General features: G+C 43.4%; 1 protein-coding gene and 1 long non-coding RNA gene across 2 annotated transcripts in view; one reads left to right on the forward strand and one right to left on the reverse strand.

The window, feature by feature from the left end:
- Positions 1-19,857, forward strand: part of ZC3H12C (zinc finger CCCH-type containing 12C) — an 81,640-nt gene that overhangs the window by 11,899 nt on the left and 49,884 nt on the right. The gene's annotated exons all lie outside the window — the stretch shown is intronic.
- Positions 15,844-19,857, reverse strand: part of LOC144238785 (uncharacterized) — a 45,799-nt gene continuing 41,785 nt past the window's right edge. Inside the window, exons 10-11 of the long non-coding RNA XR_013337208.1 lie at positions 17,601-17,655; positions 15,844-15,972 (exon numbers count right to left, since the gene is read on the reverse strand). This is a non-coding gene — a long non-coding RNA (uncharacterized LOC144238785). The remainder of the gene's footprint in view (positions 15,973-17,600; positions 17,656-19,857) is intronic.

The following is a 19,857-nucleotide window of genomic DNA, read 5'->3' on the forward strand; positions in this document are numbered from 1 at the left end:
CAGAAGCGCCGGGAGGGGGGGGGTCCCCCCCGGGCCGCCCGGGCACCGGGCCGTTGGGGCAGCCAGGATGCCAGCCGGGCACGCGTGCTGCGGGGGCTGAGCCTGGGGCCCGGGCGCTGCTCCGGATCGCAGGTAGATGGGTCGGTGTTTATTCCCCCCTTGGTGGCGGACGAGCGCTTGCGTTCAGCGTGCGTTTCGGTGGATGGGCCGCGTCGTCGTGGAGCAACCCCCGGGGCAGGCAGCACAGTCCGACGTGCATTCACGTTTGAGCAAAATAATTTTTCTTCTCACCGTATGCTGGCCTCGGACTCATTTTAGTGTGCATTAGCTCTTCAGTGATAGGAACTGGAAGGCAAAAAGATGAGTTACTTATTTTAGAAATACTAGCTCACAAGACTGATTAATTTGTGCACTTGCCAAATCTTGGCTTCCCGGTACAGTAGCGTTTTGTTTATCAAAACGAACAGGTTAGGTGTCTCCTGGAAGAGTGAGGAAGAGGGTAAGCCGACCCTGCCCTCCCTGCACCCGCTCTGCTCCAAGCACGTGCGTGCGCGCGTGAGCAGGGGGAGGCGAGGCGAGGTGCGCTCGGGCTGTCGCGTTTCACCGGCTTCCGGCAGCGTCCGCGTCTAAGTAGTCGTTTGCTCTAACAGGCCGTCCTTAGGGTACGCATTGCCCTCCACGTCCTTCTCCCCGAGAGGAGCCGCGGTGACTCCTTCAGTCACGGCAGCCTGCGGGCGCCCTCCCCGGTCTGCCCGTGGGAGTGGGTTTGGGTGGAGCAGCCGCCGCGCGGACTGCGGGGGGCGCGGGGCGGAGGCAGGGGTGCGGTGGCCCTCGTTCACCTTCTTCCCTCTGCCCCCGACTCCACCCTGCTGCCCTACACTTAGAGAAGACCCCAGNCGGCTCCTGTGCCCCTGACGGACAGCCAGCGTCCGCTCCGCCGGGGGTGTAAGCAGGGCGCGGCCTCCAGACCCCCAGAAACTGCACACGTGTCCCAGTGTGTCCCAGTGGAGGTGGGTGCTCTGCAGCGCCGTTTTCGCTGTTAGCTACTTCACACTCTGTCACTATCGGGTCTGCTGCTGCGTCTGTTCTCTGTGATGCTGTGTTTTTCTCTTCCGTGTTTAACAGCATTTCTTTGAAAATAGGTCCGTAGGCTTCGTTAGCGCACGGAGGGGGTGTCCGGCACACCGGGTAACCGCGTCTGCTGTGCGCCCCTCGCCGTCTCCCGGAGGGGGCTCCCTGCCGGGCCGCCGACCGCCGTCACCCGGCGTCTGCGGCCGTTCTGCACGGGATTTGGGTCATTCGATGCCTTTGATTATTAACACATTGTTAATGTTTTTATTTTACTTCTTTTTGGTCTACATCATTGGCCCTAATTTAGATATTATATCCTATTTGTTCCTTTTTTTATTTCTTTCCCTACATAACTTGAGATACCTGTCACCTTTTCCTTGGACTATTACAGTACCTTCCCGACGCGTCGTCTTTGAATTTCTTTTACCCCCCTCAAAACCAGTGCACCCAGAGTTATCCTAAAATGTCGTTAGAAACTGGTCATTCGTGTTGTCAGAAACCTTCAGGGGTTCCCCGTTACCTTTCTTTTTTTTTTTTTTTTTAATGTTTTATTTATTTCTGAGAGAGAGAGAGAGANACATACAGCCTTGTATTCATTTCAGGTGTACACTATGATTCTGCACTTCCGTACGTTGCCCAATGCTCGTCATAAGGGCATCCTTAGTCTCCATCATGTATTTGACCCCCCACCGTGCCGCCAGCTACCTCCAATCTGGCAACAAACTTTAACTACAGTTTGTTATCTGTAGTTAAAGAGTCTGTTTCTTGGTTTGTCCCTTATTTTTCCTTTGTTTTTTTTTAATTTAAAACCATTTTAATGTTTATTTTGAGAGAGAGAGAGAGAGAATGAATATGAGCAGGGGAGGGGTAGAGAGAGAGGGAGACACAAAATCCAAAGCAGGCTCCAGGCTCTGAGCTGTCAGCACAGAGCCCAATGCAGGGCTCAAACCCATGGCTGTAAGATCATGACCTGAGCTGAAGTCAGACACTCAGGTCCTACTGAACCCCACAGGCGCCGCCATTTGTTTTGTCTTAATTCTAAATATGAGTGACATCATATGGTATTTTTCTTTCTCTAACTTATTTTGGTTAGTATTTTACTCTCCAGCTCCATCCATGACAAGGTTTCATTCTTTTTCATTCCTAAGTAATAATCCTGTGTGTGTGTGTGTGTGTGTGTGTGTGTGTGTGTGTATCCCATCTATATTCATCAGTAAATGGACCCTTGGGCTCTTTCCATAATTTGACTATTGTTGATAATGCTGCTGTAAACATAGGGGTACATGTATCCCTTTGAATTAGTGTTTTTTATTTTTTTGCCGGTACATACCCAGTAATGCAGTTAGTGGATTGCGAGTAGTTCTGCTCTTAACTTGTTGAGGTGCCTCCATTTGTTTTCCACAGTGGGTGTACCAGCTTACATTCCCACCATCAGTACGTGAGGGTTCCTTTTTCTCCACATCCCCATCAACACTAGCTATTTCTTGTGTTTTTTATTTTAGCCATTCGGACAGTAGTTTCGATTTGTAATTCCCTGATGATGAGTGATGTTGAGCATCTTTTCATGTCTGTTGGCCATCTGGATGTCTTATTTGGAGAAGTATTTATTCATGTCTTCTGCCCATTTTTTTAATTACATTATTTGGTTTTTGGGTATTGAGTAGTAGAAGTTCTTCATCTATTTTAGATACTAACTCTTTATCAGATATGTCATTTGCAAATACCTTCTCTCATTCAGTAGGTTGTCTTTTAGTTTTGTTTCCTTCGCTGTACAGAAGCCATTTACTTTGATGTAGTCCCTGTAGTTTATTTCACTTTTTTTATTTAAAAATTTCTTAATGTTTTATTTATATCAGAGAGACAGTGTGAGCAGGGGAGGCTCAGAGAAGACACAGAATCTGAAACAGGCTCCAGGCTCTGAGCTGTCAGCACAGAGCCGAACGCGGGGCTTGAACCCCCAAACTGTGAGATCATGACCTGAGTCCAAGTCGGATGCTTAACTGACTGAGCCACCCAGGCACCTCATGGTTTATTTTACTTTTATTTCCCTTGACTGAGGAGACACATGTAGGGAAATGTTGCACAGGCCCACGTTCCTGCCTGTGCTCCCTATCATTCGCTTTTTAAAAAAAACGTTTAATGGTTTCCCAGTACCAAACTTGAAACTCTAGTATGACCTCTTTCAAGCCTCTTCTCTGGCAGTAGAATTAATCACACAGCAGTAGTAATCACACAGTGTTGTGCATATTTTATTATCTCTCACATCTCTGGGCCTTTGATCCTGCTCTCTGGGTAAAAATCCTTTGTCCCACAACCTTCCCTTGACCCCCATCTTCCCCCAGCCATGGACACGTACACCATAGGCTGTATGGGACTGTTCTCAACCTCCGTCTGCCCTCACCTCTCAGAACCTTCTCAAATCATAGCACATGTCCTGGGCTCTTAGACGTTATCTGTTAATAGCATTAATTTTGACATCCCCTCTACTGCACAGATGTTCATTGATCTGGTTTCCCTAGGACAGTTTTCTATCCCTTAGACAGCACTTGTGTTCATGTTTGTATCGTCTCTCATCTTCACTCAGCATTATCCCTTTTTCAGCAGGCTTTAAATACACGCTTCTTGAGTGGGCACATGGACTCGGGGAATACTGATTTAAGCGCTCTTGGAGTATGGTTGATACTCACGGACGATGCTTTTTCCTCGCCTTTCATCAGAGCATTACTTCTTAAATGTATAAATGAAATGTGATCAACTAGCGAACTTCTATAAAAATGCTTTAAGAACCGAGGTACTCCATCGTTAACGATGTTACTATCGATAAAATTTCCCAGTCATAGGAATCTTTTCTTTTCACAAAATATTTTTAAATAGCAATTACTTAAGGGAAAAATGATCACATCTTTAATTTTTCAATAGTTAATAACTTCTAGGTCTTAGGAGAAAACTAGCTCCAGNCCCTATGGTCCTCCGTTAAATTCCTCCTAATCCTCCTATACGTGCAAACATATGGTATCTGTCCTTCTCTGCCTGACTTATTTCGCTCAGCATAACACCCTCAAGGTCCATCCATGTTGCTACCCATGGCCAGATTTCATTCTTTCTCATTGCCATGGAGTATTCCATCGTGTAGATAAACCGCATCTTCTTGATCCATTCGTCATTGATGGACACCTAGGCTCTTTCCATGTTTTGGCTACTGTTGGTGGGAATGTAAACTGGTGCACCTCCTGTGGAAAACAATGTGTTAATTAAAAAATTAACAGTAGAACTCCCCTATGACGCAGCAATAGCACTGCTAGGAATTTACCCAAGGGACACATGAGTGCTGATACATAGGGGCACATGGACCCCAGTGTTCATAGCAGCACTCTCCACAATAGCCATCAGCATTTTCTGATTATTTTCACTGGCCGAGGTATCAGAACCTTAACATCTACAGCTTTTCTTACACAAAAGCTTGGGTATGTTTAGCTTTTCCAAACTAAATGTTATTCCCCTTTCCGTCTGAGAAGCGTTGCTCTAAATTGTTAATTTAACAAGATTTATACAGTAAGATTGTGAACAAAGATGTAACATGGGGTATTTGAACTCTAAGTGGTTTGAATTCTGGGTTGTAGAAACCTGTGGTGAGAACGGTTAGAGGGATAGCATCCTAGCCATGGCATATTCTTTCCAGTCACTAGGAAAGAGAGAGCTTCTAGAAGTACATCACTGAAAACATGAAATAATGGAAATTGGGTTTTCTCTTTCTGTTGTACAGCTTCACTTTTGGCATACTCTTTAAAGGTAACACTTAACATATGCTATGTGCCAAACACTGTTCACAGCCATCGTGTAGTATATTAACTCATTTAGTCTTTATAACAACCCAGAGCTATTGGTGGTGGTATCTGCATTTTCTAGTTAATGAAACGGAGACACAGCAATTACATAACTTCTCCAGGTTACTCACTTGTTGGAAGAGGGCATGCTCTGGCGTTGGCTTTTATATTCACAGATTATGGTATCAGCCTCTTTTCTTTGGACCCCATGAGGGAGTAAACTCTTCCCTGGAATTGATAGCAAAGGTTCAGGGACGTGTTTCAGAATAGCACTAGACCAGATCGGTAGAAAAATAATGGTGCCTCTATAGGAAAGCACAGCCCAGTCTAGTCCGCACTCTTTGGTACACTGACCCTATCCCTTTGCTAACAGCAAAAAATACGGCAAAGCAAGTACATTAAGGAAAGTGACAACAACACAATCTTATTATTGATATAAAAATTCTTTGGGAAATTTAAGCATAAGTCTCAAAATATAATTGTGTTTCTATATGACAGTTTTTAATACAATCCATGTTAGTAAACCAAAGAAAAACATATAATCTCCTTAACATATTAACATAATGCACATTCCTGATTTTTTTTTTCCTAAATCTTTAATGTAGGAGGGAAATGTATTTCTGTAATTTTTCAAAGGCTGTACATAGTGTGATGTGTATATGTATAGTTGTATATAAACAAATAATTGCATATCGCTAACACTTCCTGAGTGCTTATTACTATGTGCCTGACACCATTCCAAGTGTTGTGTATTAGCTCATTTAAATTTCAGAGCAATCATATTACACATTTTTTGTTACTTATTTTTTATTGTTTTGCTATTGAGACAAAGGAGGCCTGGGGAGGTAACTATGCACAAGGTGAGGTATCTGTGTGTCGCATATCCATGGGTGTACACGCCACCTAACCAGCAGCCTGCAAAATGCTTACTAATAAACTAGAGGCATTCCCATCCGTATTGGGAAAAACACAAAATAGCCATTGTTATCTAATAAGGCGGTGTAATTAGACAAAAGTGTGGAGTAAGAGATGTAAACATTGATAAGAAAGAGGCTGTGTGATGATTTTACGTGATTGTACGTATCTGGAAATCCCCAGAGCCTCAGAGAAGCACTGATGGAAACATGAGGCGTTCACGGACATACCTAGTTCACTTAGTTCAATTATGTGAATAAAATAATATTTTAGACCACAACAATAACTAGTCAGTAAATATAACGAGAGAAGAAAACCTTCATTCACAGCAGCAAGAACAAAAGCAAAATGTTTTAAGACACACTTAGTAAAAAGTCTCTTTCACAAGGAAACCAATTTTTTTACTGAGGTATAATTTACAGTCAATATCATATGAAAGGTGTATGTCATAGTGGTTGAGTCTGTTCATATGTGACAAGATGCTGCCCATGCAGAGTCCCATTACCCACTGTCACTGTACAGAGTGATTACAGTGTGCCTGACTGTGCTTCCCGGCTGTGCATTACATCCCCATGGCTCATTTATTTTGTAATTGGAGGTTTGTACCGCTTAATCCCTTTTATCTTTTTTGCTCCCCCCTACCAGCCTTCCTGCTTCTGGTAACCACCAGTTTGTTTCCTGTATCTCTGAGTCTATTTCTGTTTTGTTCATTTGTTTTGTTTTTTACATTCCATATATAAGTGAAATCCTGTGGTATGTCTTTTTCTGACTTATTTCTTAGCATAATCCCTATAGGTCCATCCATGTTGTTGCAGATGGCAAGATCTCATTCTCTTTTATGGCTGAGTGGTGTGTGTGTGTGTGTGTGTGTGTGTGCGCGCGTGTTTGTGTATACCAAGTCATTCTTGATTAAACAGTTTAATCAGCAGTACTTTTTAAGGAAGTACTACTACAGCACAGTCTCCCACAAATTACCAACAGCTCTTTGGTTAAAATTTGTCAAAACAATTCTAAAATATCTGCATGTACATGTAAAAATAATCCAGGAAAAAAAATATGAAAATGAGAAAAAACATGTAACTGGGGCTTCCTGGGTGCTTCAGTTGGTTAAGTGTATGACTCTTGATCTCAGCTCAGGTCTTGATCTCAGGGTCATGAGTTCAAGCCCCGCATTGGGCTTTGTGCGGGGCATGAAGCCTGCCTAAAAATGTAATGATAGAAGACTTGGACATGCAGGGTCCCCAGTATATCAGTCTACAGTCTTACCATATGGTCTGAAACAGAAAAAGATCAGTGGAACGGACGGAATTAGTCGTGTGGAAGTAAGCCCAAGTTTACAAGACCTTAGTATAAAACAGGGTCTTGTCATTCCATCTCAGATTAAAAGCCGGGGCCTTGGTGTGACCTACAGTCTTACTTGTCATCGTAAGGTCCGTGGGCCAACAGCAGTGGTCTCAGCTGTGAGCTTGTTAGGCTGCAGAATCTCGGACCCCACGCCAGACTTCCTGAATCAGAATCTTGAAGATGTTCACGGTGCCAATGCTGTGTAAAGTCTACGAGGCACTGCCCTTTAGAGTTCCATGTGACCTGGCTGCTTTGGCGGGTACCTTTCCATCCTCATCGTCCAATGCCGCCAGTCACTTGCCACCAGTCTTACTGGCCACGTTGCTGTTCCATTAACACACTGTCCTGTCAGGCCTTTGCACCTCCCTCCTCCTGTACGCATTTTTTTCGGTGTCTGTGCAGATACCACCTTATTAGAGAAGCCTTCCCTGACTCCGTTTCTTTACAGCGTTTTCCATCACCTGACATTTACATATTGTATATATGCTCTCCCTCTCTCCCAGCTACACTACATGGGAAACTTGGGGAGAGCAAGGGGCTTCTGTCGTTCCTGCTGTCTCCCGAGCACCTGCACCCAGGAGGTGCTCAATTGCTGAGAAATTACACTCAGCTCTTGTGTCTTATTGTAGTTCTGTTGCTTAAAGTTCCTGCAAGTCCTGAACCATTGCTCTTAGAGGAAATCCAGGAGTAAGTTCCTGTGAGCCTTCAGTCAAAACGCTTCCGTGGACCAGTCACCACCTGATGCTGTTGCCAGTGTGTGGGTGTTTAAAGACCCCTTATTTCACATATAGTGTTGGTTCACCCACGCCAGTCCCACAGCCAGCAGCACTCAAGGTTGGGCCTACGTGGAGCACATGCTTTCTCCACATGGCGCCTCTCGGCTTTCCTGCACTTCAGGACACTGGACAGCGCTTGAACACCAGGCCTGGGGGGCCATTTAAGCCATAGGTCCACCAACAAAAAGCACAAGCTGCAGAAGACCCAGCACTAAATAGTACAGTATGAGAGCTTAAAGGCCAGCCTCACCGTGTTCAGCCTCAGCTGGAATGTGCACCTCAGGCAACTCCCAATTTTCCACCTCTCTGCACATGCGCAGGCCCGCGGAATGGCTCACAGCCACTGCGAATATGAATCTGGAGGGAACAAATACTTCTTTACCGGGAGGCATATTTGCAAAGTGCACAGAATCTGCCACTAGCGAGGACCTGTACATCCGTTTTCCAGTATATATGTATAGTGTCTCTCTGAGCCCTGCTCCCAGAATCATCCACCACTCAAACATTTATCAAGTCCTGGCCCTATGCCAGGCCCTGTGCAAAACTCACGTCCTCCAAAGGTAAGTTTCACTGTGTTCCAGGAAAGGTTTCCGCAGAGTTGGGCCTTAGCAGAACCTTCAGTAGTAATGGGCAGGACTTTAACATGGGAAGCTATGGAGAAAAGAAAAAAGAAACTTTAAGTCGCTAGCTGTCTTGGGTATATATCAGACCCACCTGGCCTAGTGCCAGGCCTAAATAAATAAATAAATAAGCAAGCGAGCCTTTCTAGGCATGAGACTCTGGCATCCATATCTTTTAAGCTACCCAGATGGTTCTAATGTGCAACCAAATTGAAAGAAGCACTGCTTTAAATAGTTGTGTTTGGCAAGAATATAGATTATGTGAAGGGAAGATCAGATAAATCTGAAAAAGGGACTTTGACCCAGGTATGGAAATGCTACCTGTTCTTTAGCACTTTGTTAAGTGCCTACTGTGTGTCGGGCACTTTGCAGCGTATGGGAGATCCATCAGAAAGAGAGACCCCAGGAGTCCCTGCCGAGTTCGAGTTGACAGATGCTGTTGGCAGCAGCTCTCAAGAATGATTCACATTCTAAATATAACTTCTTGTAGTATATGGTGATTGGTGTGGAGGAGGCTCAGAAATCTAAATTCAGTATCTAAATTATTACATCGCTGTCGGATGGAGTAGAGCTCTGTAGAGAAAAATCTTGTTAGGAACCCGTGTGCCGATTTCACTCAGCAGCGTCTAATGCAGCCGTTCGGTTTGCGAGCCTCTCTGCGTTTTTCAGTTTCTTGCAAACCAGGACAATTGGCTAACATCAGTTGTGTGCAGTACTTGAAAATCACTGGCTGTGAGGGCCAACATTTCATTTTCCCATCTTAGAAGAATTGGTATGTCAGGAACTATTTCTATCTTGATTATTAATGAGAGTTTAGATGGAACTCCTAATAAAGAACTTTGCTTGGGTCATAGTTGGTTTCTGGTTCCTCTCGTATCGTCTGCTGCGTACCATGGTTTTATCTCCCGACTTCCTTTACGCTCCATGCACTCTAGACACTCTTCTGGACCGTTTGTAAGAACAAGCAGACCTCACGACCGAGCTTTCTTTTAACTCTGATAGTTCTTCTTCATAGCCTGACTCTGCCAGTCTCACTTTTCAGCAGTGCTCTTGCCCAAGCAGTGTCTGAATTAGTTTGCTAAGTAGAATTATTTAACACCTAAAGGACCAGACCCACTCCCATCCTCCCCTGGGGTGCACAGCCTGGAGGTACCACCGTGTACATGAAGGAGCACACGGTGGATCGAGAAGGAGGAAGGAACGGCACGGACGCTGGGATTTACAGGTCCACACGGCGTCGGGAGAGAACACTAGTGACTAGGCTTTGATGGTGAGGCTGTGAATATTATCATCACTGTAAGAGGGAAAGTGCCATCAGGTTGCCGTAATTCAGAGAACGTCTCATCTGTATTTTACATAAAATTCCACACTTTGGGTCAGCTTTTCCTGAGAGTTGCGGTTGTACTTAATGTAATTGTGTATTTTAATATGGGTGATATCAGGTGCTTTCTACCTCTTTTAAAATCATTTATGGCCTTTTTTACCCCCATGAATTTTCTCTCCTTTTACTCCCTTAAATGGTAGCTGCGTTAGGAGCCTGTGACATGAGCGTTCAGGATGTCATTTGTATTTGCTGAGCTTTTCTAAAATTTCTTGTTCCTTGATTATTTACAAGTTTAACAAGCATTGAAGATCATCTTTTTAAGGTTTTTTTGTTTATTCATTTTTGAGAGACAGAGCATGAGCAGGGGAGGGGCAGAGAGAGAGGGAAACACAGAATCGGAGGCAGGCTCCGGGCTCTGAGCTGTCAGCCCGGGCTCGAACTGTCAGCCGTGAGATCATGATCTGAGCCGAAGTTGGACGCTCAAGCAACTGACCTAGTTGGTTAGGGAAACCTCACCAAGTAAGCCACTAAAGCACCCAGAAGACCACCTTTTTAAAGACTTACTGCTTACTGAATTTTTAAAAATACTGACTAGGAACTTAATACTGGAAAATAATTGAAGTCTTACACTGTGGAGTATGTTGTCACTTAAAATGACTGCAGAAAATTTTTTGTTTTTAGACCACTGGGAAGAAATAACTATTTTTCGTGTATTTAGTATTTGTCTCTGAACCCTCTTAGTAATGTGGCACTGAAAGATTGTCAGACCCTTAGAGTTTTGATTTTGAGGAAGATTATCTTCCCTCTTTCCTAAAAAAATTTTTTTTTAACATTCATTTTTGAGAGAGGGAGGGAGACAGCATGAGCAGGGAAGGGGCAGAGAGAGCGGGAGACACAGAATCCGAAGCAGCTCCAGGTTCCAGGCTGTCAGCGCAGAGCTTGACGCGGGGCTTGAACCCACAAACTGTGAGATCACTACCTGAGCCGAAGTCAGACACTTAACTGGCTGAGCCACTCAGGCGCCCCTTATCTTCCCTCTTATTTCAGGATTTTTTCTTCTTGAGATTTCTTTTAAGTTTATCTATTTTTAGAGAGAGCACGCGTGTGCATCTGGGAGGGAGAAGCAGAGTATCCCCAGTAGGCTCCACACTGTCAGTGTTGGAGCCCAGTACAGGGCTCAGTGTCACAAACCTTGAGGTCGTGACCTGGGCCAAAATCAAGAGTTGGATGCTTAACCAACTGAGCCAACCAGGCGCCCCAGCATTCTTTCTTTTTTAAAATACTTTCCCACCGTACGTGTTTTAAAAGTAGTCTGATCAGAGCTAATTTACGTAAGTCTTACCACTTTTTTTCCCCCTCAATAGTTCCTTATAGCAAAAGCTTTTGTTGAATTTGTTTGAGGGGGTGTTTTTCCTGCCGTCCTTCTGAACCAAGTGAGAAATAGACAAAGGAGCCAGGCAGATGGACATCAAAATAGCTTTTATTTATTTATTTTGTTTAACAGAACTATTGCAGGACATGACTTTAAGAGCTCAGCTTGAAGGGCTTAATAACCTTGAACGCCCAGACTAGAAAGCTTTCACCAGCCAATCGCGGGCAGTGCCGGGAAGCAAGGCGGCCGTGAACTCTCTGTCCCTGGAGAGGAAGTGCAGAGGAAGGGGCCGGGCTTTGCTCACAAAACCCCTCTTCCCAGCCTCACCCACCACACCAGTCCTCCAGTGAGGAGGCAGAGGCCACATGGAGAGCTATACCCAAGGAGGCCTCTGTGGTTGGGAAGCTGACGCCAGAGCGGGAGACGCAGTAAAAGGCCTCCCGTCACAGAGAGGCTGGGGTGGCCTCAAGCCACGGCCGCCTCGGGTGTGGACAGCAGCCTCAGGGGCAGAACCAGGGCTACGGGGACAGTGCAAAGCACTGAGAAGCTCACCCTGGCATGAACGAGACCTAAAACGGGCCCGGGAGCCCTTTCGGGCACGTTAGTACCTGATCGATTTTACTTCATTCCCTTACGCTGCATGTGTAAATTGGGGTTTTGTTGGTTGGTTATTTTGTTTAATTCTCAAAAATTAGAAAAAAGTTGGGGCTGAAATTTTAACCTTTCACACTTTGGGAGACAGTTGACAAAATGTGCCATGATAATTTTACTTCCATGGTATTACTGTTAGGATCAAGAGAGGCCGTATACCGTTGGGAACAAATCCACATGAAGGGGAAGGTACCAGGTAGTGGGCCCGGATCCCCAGTGATGAAGAGAGTTGATTTCCAGACACCGGCAGCAGAGCCCACCTGTTCACATTCAGACTTTGGACAACAGGGTCCTGCCATTAGACTCCCCCTTGGCATTGACAGATTCCAGCGTGCTCCCCAAACTACACCCCGCCTTGTTTTCTCCTGGCTTCGCTGCACACCTGCTCAGCCCTGGCTTGCAGGCGCCCCAGACAGAGCCCGGTGCAGCTGTTTGTAATGGCCTTGGGCGGGGAGGGGCGCAAGCGGACCGGGCAGGGCCTGTGACTAAGAAAGGCAGACGGGCTTTTCACCTACAGATGTTTAAATGTGCTTAACATTATCCAATACTAGCAACCAAGATAGTCTAAATACCCCAGCAGGATCTGATTAGCTTTTTCAGATCACTGCCTTTATTTGCTGTTTGCAGAAAAGCTTAATCCAGTGCTCGAGATCAGACTTCCTGCTGTGCCCCTGGGCAGTTTTCGCTCATTCTCTGTGTCCACAGTGGCAGGAATTAGTGAGAAGATTCCTCCTCCTCCTGAATTAAAACTATAAAGTAGTAACTATAGTAGCAAGGGATAAAGAGAAGAAAGGAAACCCACGGGAAAAGAGAGGACTTTCTATTCATACTAAAGAGTTCCCTTTTTATATACACAAGAAGTTTTAATATGAATTCATAAATATTGACCTGCCTCTCAGTGCGTAGCTGAGGTTTTGTTAGGTTTTAGTTATAACTACTTTGCATTAGTGTGTTGTATTTTTTTTATTTTTATCTTAATAAGTCAAACTCCATTTTACCAAAAGAAGTATTTATTATCCATCCTAGTGGCCTTGATTTATGTTTCTTCCTCCTTTTACTCGTGACATTTGAAAAAGAAATCCCACCACATCACTTTGGAAAAAAAATAAATTTTAACTGTCTTTACTTCTGTGATATTCATACGCTTCCTCAAGACCTAAAGTCTGAACTCTGTGTAATTCACCTTATAATTTGCAATAAACTATATTAGAAATGCTTTGTCTTTAATGCACTTAGGACATTAGACGATGGGCTCACCTACTGCAGAAACGTTACCATAAATAACCCTTAGCAGAAAAAGAATGGTTTTTCCTTTAGACCTAATAATTACATTTACTTAAAAAATATCTTCACAGATTTTGAAATTTTCTAACATTCTGGGAATGCTCTACCTTCATAAAATATTAAGCTCACTTGAGGAAAAATATAGACAAACAGTGGTCTACAGTATACTTTGTGTTTTTATTTTGTTTCTGATATCTTACTTGTTTATCTCCAGGCTTTGTTAGGCTTCTGGTGAGCATAAGGAATGTTTTCTTCCATGAGAGAACTGAAAAATCTTAGCTGTATGGCGTAGGCAGTCCTCTTAGGATGCAAGTAGAGACACTTGAGTAGACTCGGTAAGGGCGTGGCCAGGAGTCCCACCTCGCACTTTTCCCCCAAGTGTTCACAAATGACCCTAAACTTAGGTAAGTGGCCCTGGTATTTGTCTGTGAGAGGAGAGATTGGTTTCAGTCGTTTGGGGTGCTTTAACCAACACCTTGGCCTTAATGGGGATGTAATGGAAAAGCCAAGGTGCCGCATAATTCAGCCTGTATCAGAAGGTTGTTTTTGTTTTTTTTTTTAAATGTTTTATTTATTTCTAGGAGAGAGAGAGAGACAGCGTGAGCAGGGGAGGGTCAGAGAGAGAGGGAGTCACAGACTGAAACAGGCTCCAGGCTCTGAGCTGGCCGTCAGCACAGAGCCCGACGCGGGGCTCGAACCCACGAACCGCGAGATCATGACCTAAGCGAAAGTCGGACGCTTAACCGACTAAGCCACCCAGGAACCCCTCAGAAGGTTGTATTTTAATAGCAGCTCCTGCTTTCCCTCTTAATCCGGACAGGGGGTGAAAAGTGGGTGTGCACTTAAGTGGGCGGGCGGGGGCGCTGGTTCACAAAGGTAGGTGGTGGGAATCGATGCGTTTCTTTTTTCCTTCAGCAGGGGAATATTTTCACAACACCTGATGGTTTTTGAATTTTGATTGACCTTTGATTGAGGCCGCTCTGCAGCCCTCAGGAGGAAGTAGCCGTAGCATTCTGGAACTTGGAAATAAATCTGGGGTAACAAACTCCCTCCCTGAGGGGGCCAATTTTTCTATATTCTTCCCACCATTTTTCTTCTTCATAAAGTTAACTTGTTCCTGAGATGAAATACAAATCCCTTTAACAGGTGTAATAATGTTGTATATTAGAACATAATGAAAGTTTTTATTTAATGACACGAGTGACTGGACTCCATAATAAAAGAGCTCTTGGACATGCGTCAGGTGGGCCGTGCAGGCGATTTTAGGTTGAATATAAGCAGTTTTGTCGAAATGTACACTTTGGATGACACGTTTGGCACACAGTTGGACCACACTTGTTTTATCTTCCCACACTACGCTACTAGTGAACTCACTTTTTAAAATTCTGTTTGTAAGCTCTTATCTCTCCCCCCCCCACTTTTTTTTTTCATTTTATTGCCTCTCAACAAATGAACCAATACCTAAAAATGTTTTGGAGTTCCCAGTGTTTCCAGGGCAATCGTTTTACTGTAGCCTCTGTCTCATTTCACTCGCAACTCATCTGGTAAAGAAAGGGATACTGCAGTAGTGAATTGCTACTCTGACACACCTCATTTTCTTTTTCTCAAAACCCCAAAGCTAATAGACCGGAGTGGAGCCTCAACTTTTTGGAAACCTGCAACTCTGACTACTTGAAAACAGAATTGGTCTCTTTGTTTGGTGCATGAAAAGCAAGGAGGAAGGCCGCCCGAGCCAGGTGTTTCTTGTTGGCAGCCTGCTGCCTAATGACCGGCTCCCAAAGAGCAGCTGCCTGCGAGTGGCCTTTGTCTTGCACTATTGTTGCAGCACACCCCTCGTTAATACACACGCTGCCCGGGGCAGACCCCGGGAATGACATCAACTTGCTTAGCGCAGGAACCTGCGGAACCTGACGCAGGGAGCGAGGTTGGCCTGCATCTGCCCGGCCGGCTAATTGTGAGCTCCCGCGCCCACGATTGGCTGTCCCTGCACTCGGTAATAGGTTAAGCAAAGACCTTGCTGTTCCATCTGTTCAACCATTCATTGTTCTGCCTGCCTGCCTGCAAGTCTGCGGCTGACACTGTGGTAAGGAGTTCCCGCTGAAGCTGCCACAGAAACCAGTGTCTCTGTATTTTCCTGCGCCCGTGAGTATCCGCGCTGCTTACTGCCTGCCTCCCGAGTTCAACTTGGCTGCATACTGAGAGTATTGACTTGAACTTTGTAGAAGATAGAATGCACCTTAAGCGAAAGCCTACAGGTTATTACAGAGTGCCGAAATACAAGGTCATTCTTTCTGTAAAATGCGTGCACCCGGTTTTTTGGCAGTTTTATATTCTGGGTTCCTATCAGTGATTACCACCTAGTGAGCATCTCCAGGGTGTGGCATGTGATCATTTGGCTTAAAGATACGTGATCACGTGTTCTGATATTTTGGTAAACAATGAATTGGGATCCGATCTTGTCACATTCTTAAGTTCCTTAAAGTGTCACTGTCAGACTTAGCTGTAAACGGATGGTGAGATTCAATCGATTTTTCTCCTGCTGTCGTAAACATCTAGCTTGGAGAGATGGACCGACGTACAGGTGGCTGTTTCAGCCAGCGTGCTGTGAATATGATGACTTGAGTGGTCAGCTGCTCTGTCAGCAGTTTTTGATGGTAGCGTGTGGTTTCTGATTTCTCCCACCTCTTCCGCCTGCAGCAGTTTCAGATGTTGGGTTGGAGATGTCGGTCCAGGGACTGTTGCTTTCCGGAGTTGGGTAATGGGGCGAAGAGGAGGAGACAAAGACTTCCATCTATCAGTTGGGAGGGAAAGAAAGAGCATAAAGGGTTAAAAGGAGGTTTTCGTTTCTACCACATGCCCTATTGTGTGAACATATGCATGAGTCTATTGAAAGTTTCGGAAGATGGGCAGGCCACCAGTTGCTGGTCTCCTGCAGCTCCAGTAGACATCTGTTGCCCCAGAGCATTAACCAATCTGTTCAAAGGGACATCCTTCCTTTGTTAGCTACAGGGATGCGGACAACAGCACTCACCGAAACACAATGGTAATTAAATACACAGAGACCACAGCAGTGGGTATTTATTACATATTCATTATTTTATTTCCATTGTTCGCATAGTATTACCATTTGGATAACAACCAGAACCCACTTTACGACATTGTAATTTTACATTACAAACAAATAAATTGATTTCACAACTTTGTGGTCTAATATTCCAGATTACTATGAGGCTCTTTAGGATAAAACTTTTTTTTACTGGATTTGAGGTGAAGGATTATCCAAGTCATCTAACGAGAACTTTCAGAGAGCTCACCAAATGGGGGAATTCGTGTGTATACAGGACATTTCTAGTAAATAACCATTATATTATAAACCTGCTTTCAGCTAATAGAAAGTTTCTTTTTGACAATTAAAATAGTTACACTTCATCATCTATAAAATTAGCATGAAAATTTAGTTTCCAACCAATAATAATATTTGATTTTTAACCTGTAAGGCCTTTGGCAGGGAAAATTATTTCTGTGTCCATTATAGTAACTAGACGGAAGCTATAGTTTTGTAAGTGTAGAAATCTGTGTTCAGACCATTATTTTTTGGCCCAGTGCTTTTTGTGTTCATGAGTTTTGTGTGTCAAGGCCAGTTACGGTGGGTTCCTGATACAAAGCTTTAAAGTCAAGCCATATTTTTCATAGTTTTTTAATAACGATGGGAGTATACACACTGACCTGTGTTATGTGTGCAATTTGGTCTACACTGCTTCTTCCTGAACTGAGGAAAATTAGCCTTATTGGTTAATAATGGATTAATTTAAAGGTGATTTACATACATTTGCATTTGAGTAAATGCAAAACTTAAAAATCTAATAAATGATGTCGAATTAAGGAGGAAAACATTTTCTACCTTACATGTAATAAACCATGCAATGTTATCGAGGTCTTTGCTATTTTTTTCAACATGTTGATCATTTTTAAGGCACAGAATAAGAGTAAAGACCGTCTTCTGTTCTTTGTCCTAAGATTTCTTGTGATAATTCCTTGTAAGTTTTACACATGACATTAACAAGTACTGCATCCTATGAAAATAGTTTTTCAGCTTTTAAATCTTAAGACTGGCATTCAAGTTTTTATTGAATGATTTCAAGATCATTTGTGGAAAAAATTGTAAGTGCTGTAGTAAGTCAAGTTAGTAAAAGTAAGTCAATCTTTCACTAATTACAACTGGGTATGGAAGCATTTCAGAGATAAAGTTTTAAAAACCAAATGTTGACCATTTGATCAATACAAATAAGGTTATTTCAGATTTGGATTATGTAGCGAAGGTCTGTGTGGAAAAAAGGCCTGGTAACTGAACTCCTTTGCCCTTATTTGTATTATTTCATATTTAGTCTGTGGATTGATAGGAACGAAAAAATACTTAACTGCTTGTTTAGGAGAGATGACATTGGAGAACTCTCTCTGAAGTAACCAGTGAAATCTGGAACAGGAAGAGAGAGGCCTGTCAGTGTGGGGGAAGAAGTTCAACTGGAATATTTTAAAAGAGAAAATTATTTTGCCTAACAAAATAGGATGTTAATTTTTTTAAGTAGGGTAGATCAAGCTTACTCTTATCCTTAGTATTAAAAATCCTGTTAGCCCAGTTATTCTCAACTTTTTCTTTAAAGAGGATATATAAATTACATGAGAGATTACAAGTTAAAAGTGTGTGGTATTCACTAAACACATTTGTAGTCAGATGAGTTTTCTCTGGCTTAATATTACAAAAAGCAAACTATTGACAATCTTATTTTTCCCCGTTTTATCATCATAGCCATGTAACACAATTTATATAGTAGAGCAGATTTACACTGCATCATGAACACGTTTTTTATATTACAGTGAAGTGTTATATATAGAAAGATTTAAATATTTGTTTAGGGTGGATCATTTATAGTTTAAAAAACCTTATAGTATTGGGTTTTGTTTCTTTGGAAAATGTGAAATTTTTAAAAATGTTTTATTTATTTCTGAGAAAGAGAGAGCGAGCGAGCAGGGGAGGGTCAGAGAGAGAGGGAGACACAGAATCCGAAACAGGCCCCAGGCTCTGAGCCTTCAGCACAGAACCCGACGCGGGGCTCAAACCCACGAACCGTGCGATCATGACCTGAGCCAAAGTCGGATGCTTAACCGACTGAGCCACCCAGGCGCCCCGGAAAATGTGAAAATTGAGAATAATTTCACTGACTCTTTAAACATAACATTTCATTTCCGTGTTCCCCAGTGGCCGTGTTTTTCATAAAGTATTCATCTTCTCTGAAACTATCCAAAAGGCAGACGCTACTGCTCACTACTAAAAGAATATTTCCTACTTCAAGCCGGGGCTTTGGTCAGTGAGTCACTACCATGAGGCATTACCCCACAGCAGCCCTCGTGCAGAACCCAAACTTTTCAGGGGAGCTCAGCAGCGGTGCACATTAAATGCACTTCCTGCAGTCAGAGCAGATTGCGGGGCTTACAGAACAATGACGTGGGAGCTTCCAGATTGGCTTGGCAGCTGCATTGTTCTCCGAGGGTAAACCAGACGCACTTAAGTCCCAGGCTCTTTTATAGGCTTTTGTTCATACCAAATTATTCTTCGACTGTGCTAGCATTCACGATGGCATGTTAAAGGAGCGCAGCTTAGCAACCAGCTTCTGGTTGCCAGGCAGCCCAGCTTCCAATAGGGTTTTCCTTGTTGAGGATACTTTTGGTGGGAGCGCCACGAAGGCCACGGTGCAGATTTTTCTTTTAACTGTATCCCTTCATTAGGATTCTGTTGTGATTTGTTACTTGCATTATGATGTCAGTATATTACAGTAGTTAATAAATCACTGAGTGTAAAGATGTGCTTTTAAAATGCCTTCCTTTAATTCTAAATAATTGGGCTCGTGCATATCCATATTAATAGAAAAAATGGAAATAGATACAGCTCAGAGCTCTCCTAAGGAGTGTTTCTTTTTATCAGTTGTGCCGTCCGGAGCCTGGAAAGCTTGGTGTTCGTTTAAGACTAATGAACACTCTGGTAATAAAACAGTGTTCTCTGTCTTTTCGAGGGAGAAAACCCAAAGACAATCCTGTAGAAGTGTGTAGGAGTTGCACACTGAAGAAATTTTAAGTGTGTGGTTATCAAGCTAAAGATTCCATGTTCTGTTCTCTGGTATTTACCATACTTGATAGAATTTATTTCTTTTGTAGAAATACTTCCCTCTCTAGTAAGTTCACCAAGTATGCATTCAGATGTTTGACTTCTTAGAAGAACACTTCGCATTTTTCTCTTAACATTTGTATAATAGCTCCTTTCTAGTGTAAATAAGATGTTGAAGAGCTTTAGAATAAAGTGTTTTTACAATTTTCTTTTTCAGATAACTTAAATAGGTGTTTTATGACAGTCTCAAATTCAGCTACCCCTGCCTTACTAATCTCCCTGGATAGAACCCTGGAATTGCCTTAATAAGTAAATTTACAGCCCTTGCACCGAAGCACAAGAGCAGATAATTTTATTTTGCTCACCTGTTCCTGGCAGAGACCTAACAATGATTCCCAACAGACTTTAAGGAAAATTAGTAAAACAGCAAAAGCATTTTAAACAGTAAAGGCGTTCCTGGGGGTGGCCAGGGAGGGAGTAGTGGAAAGCATGACTTTTTAACCAAACGTGGATAAT

This window comes from Crocuta crocuta, unplaced genomic scaffold, assembly GCF_008692635.1.
Source record: "Crocuta crocuta isolate KB4526 unplaced genomic scaffold, BGI_CrCroc_1.0 scaffold854, whole genome shotgun sequence".
NCBI classification, from domain to species: Eukaryota; Metazoa; Chordata; class Mammalia; order Carnivora; family Hyaenidae; genus Crocuta; species Crocuta crocuta.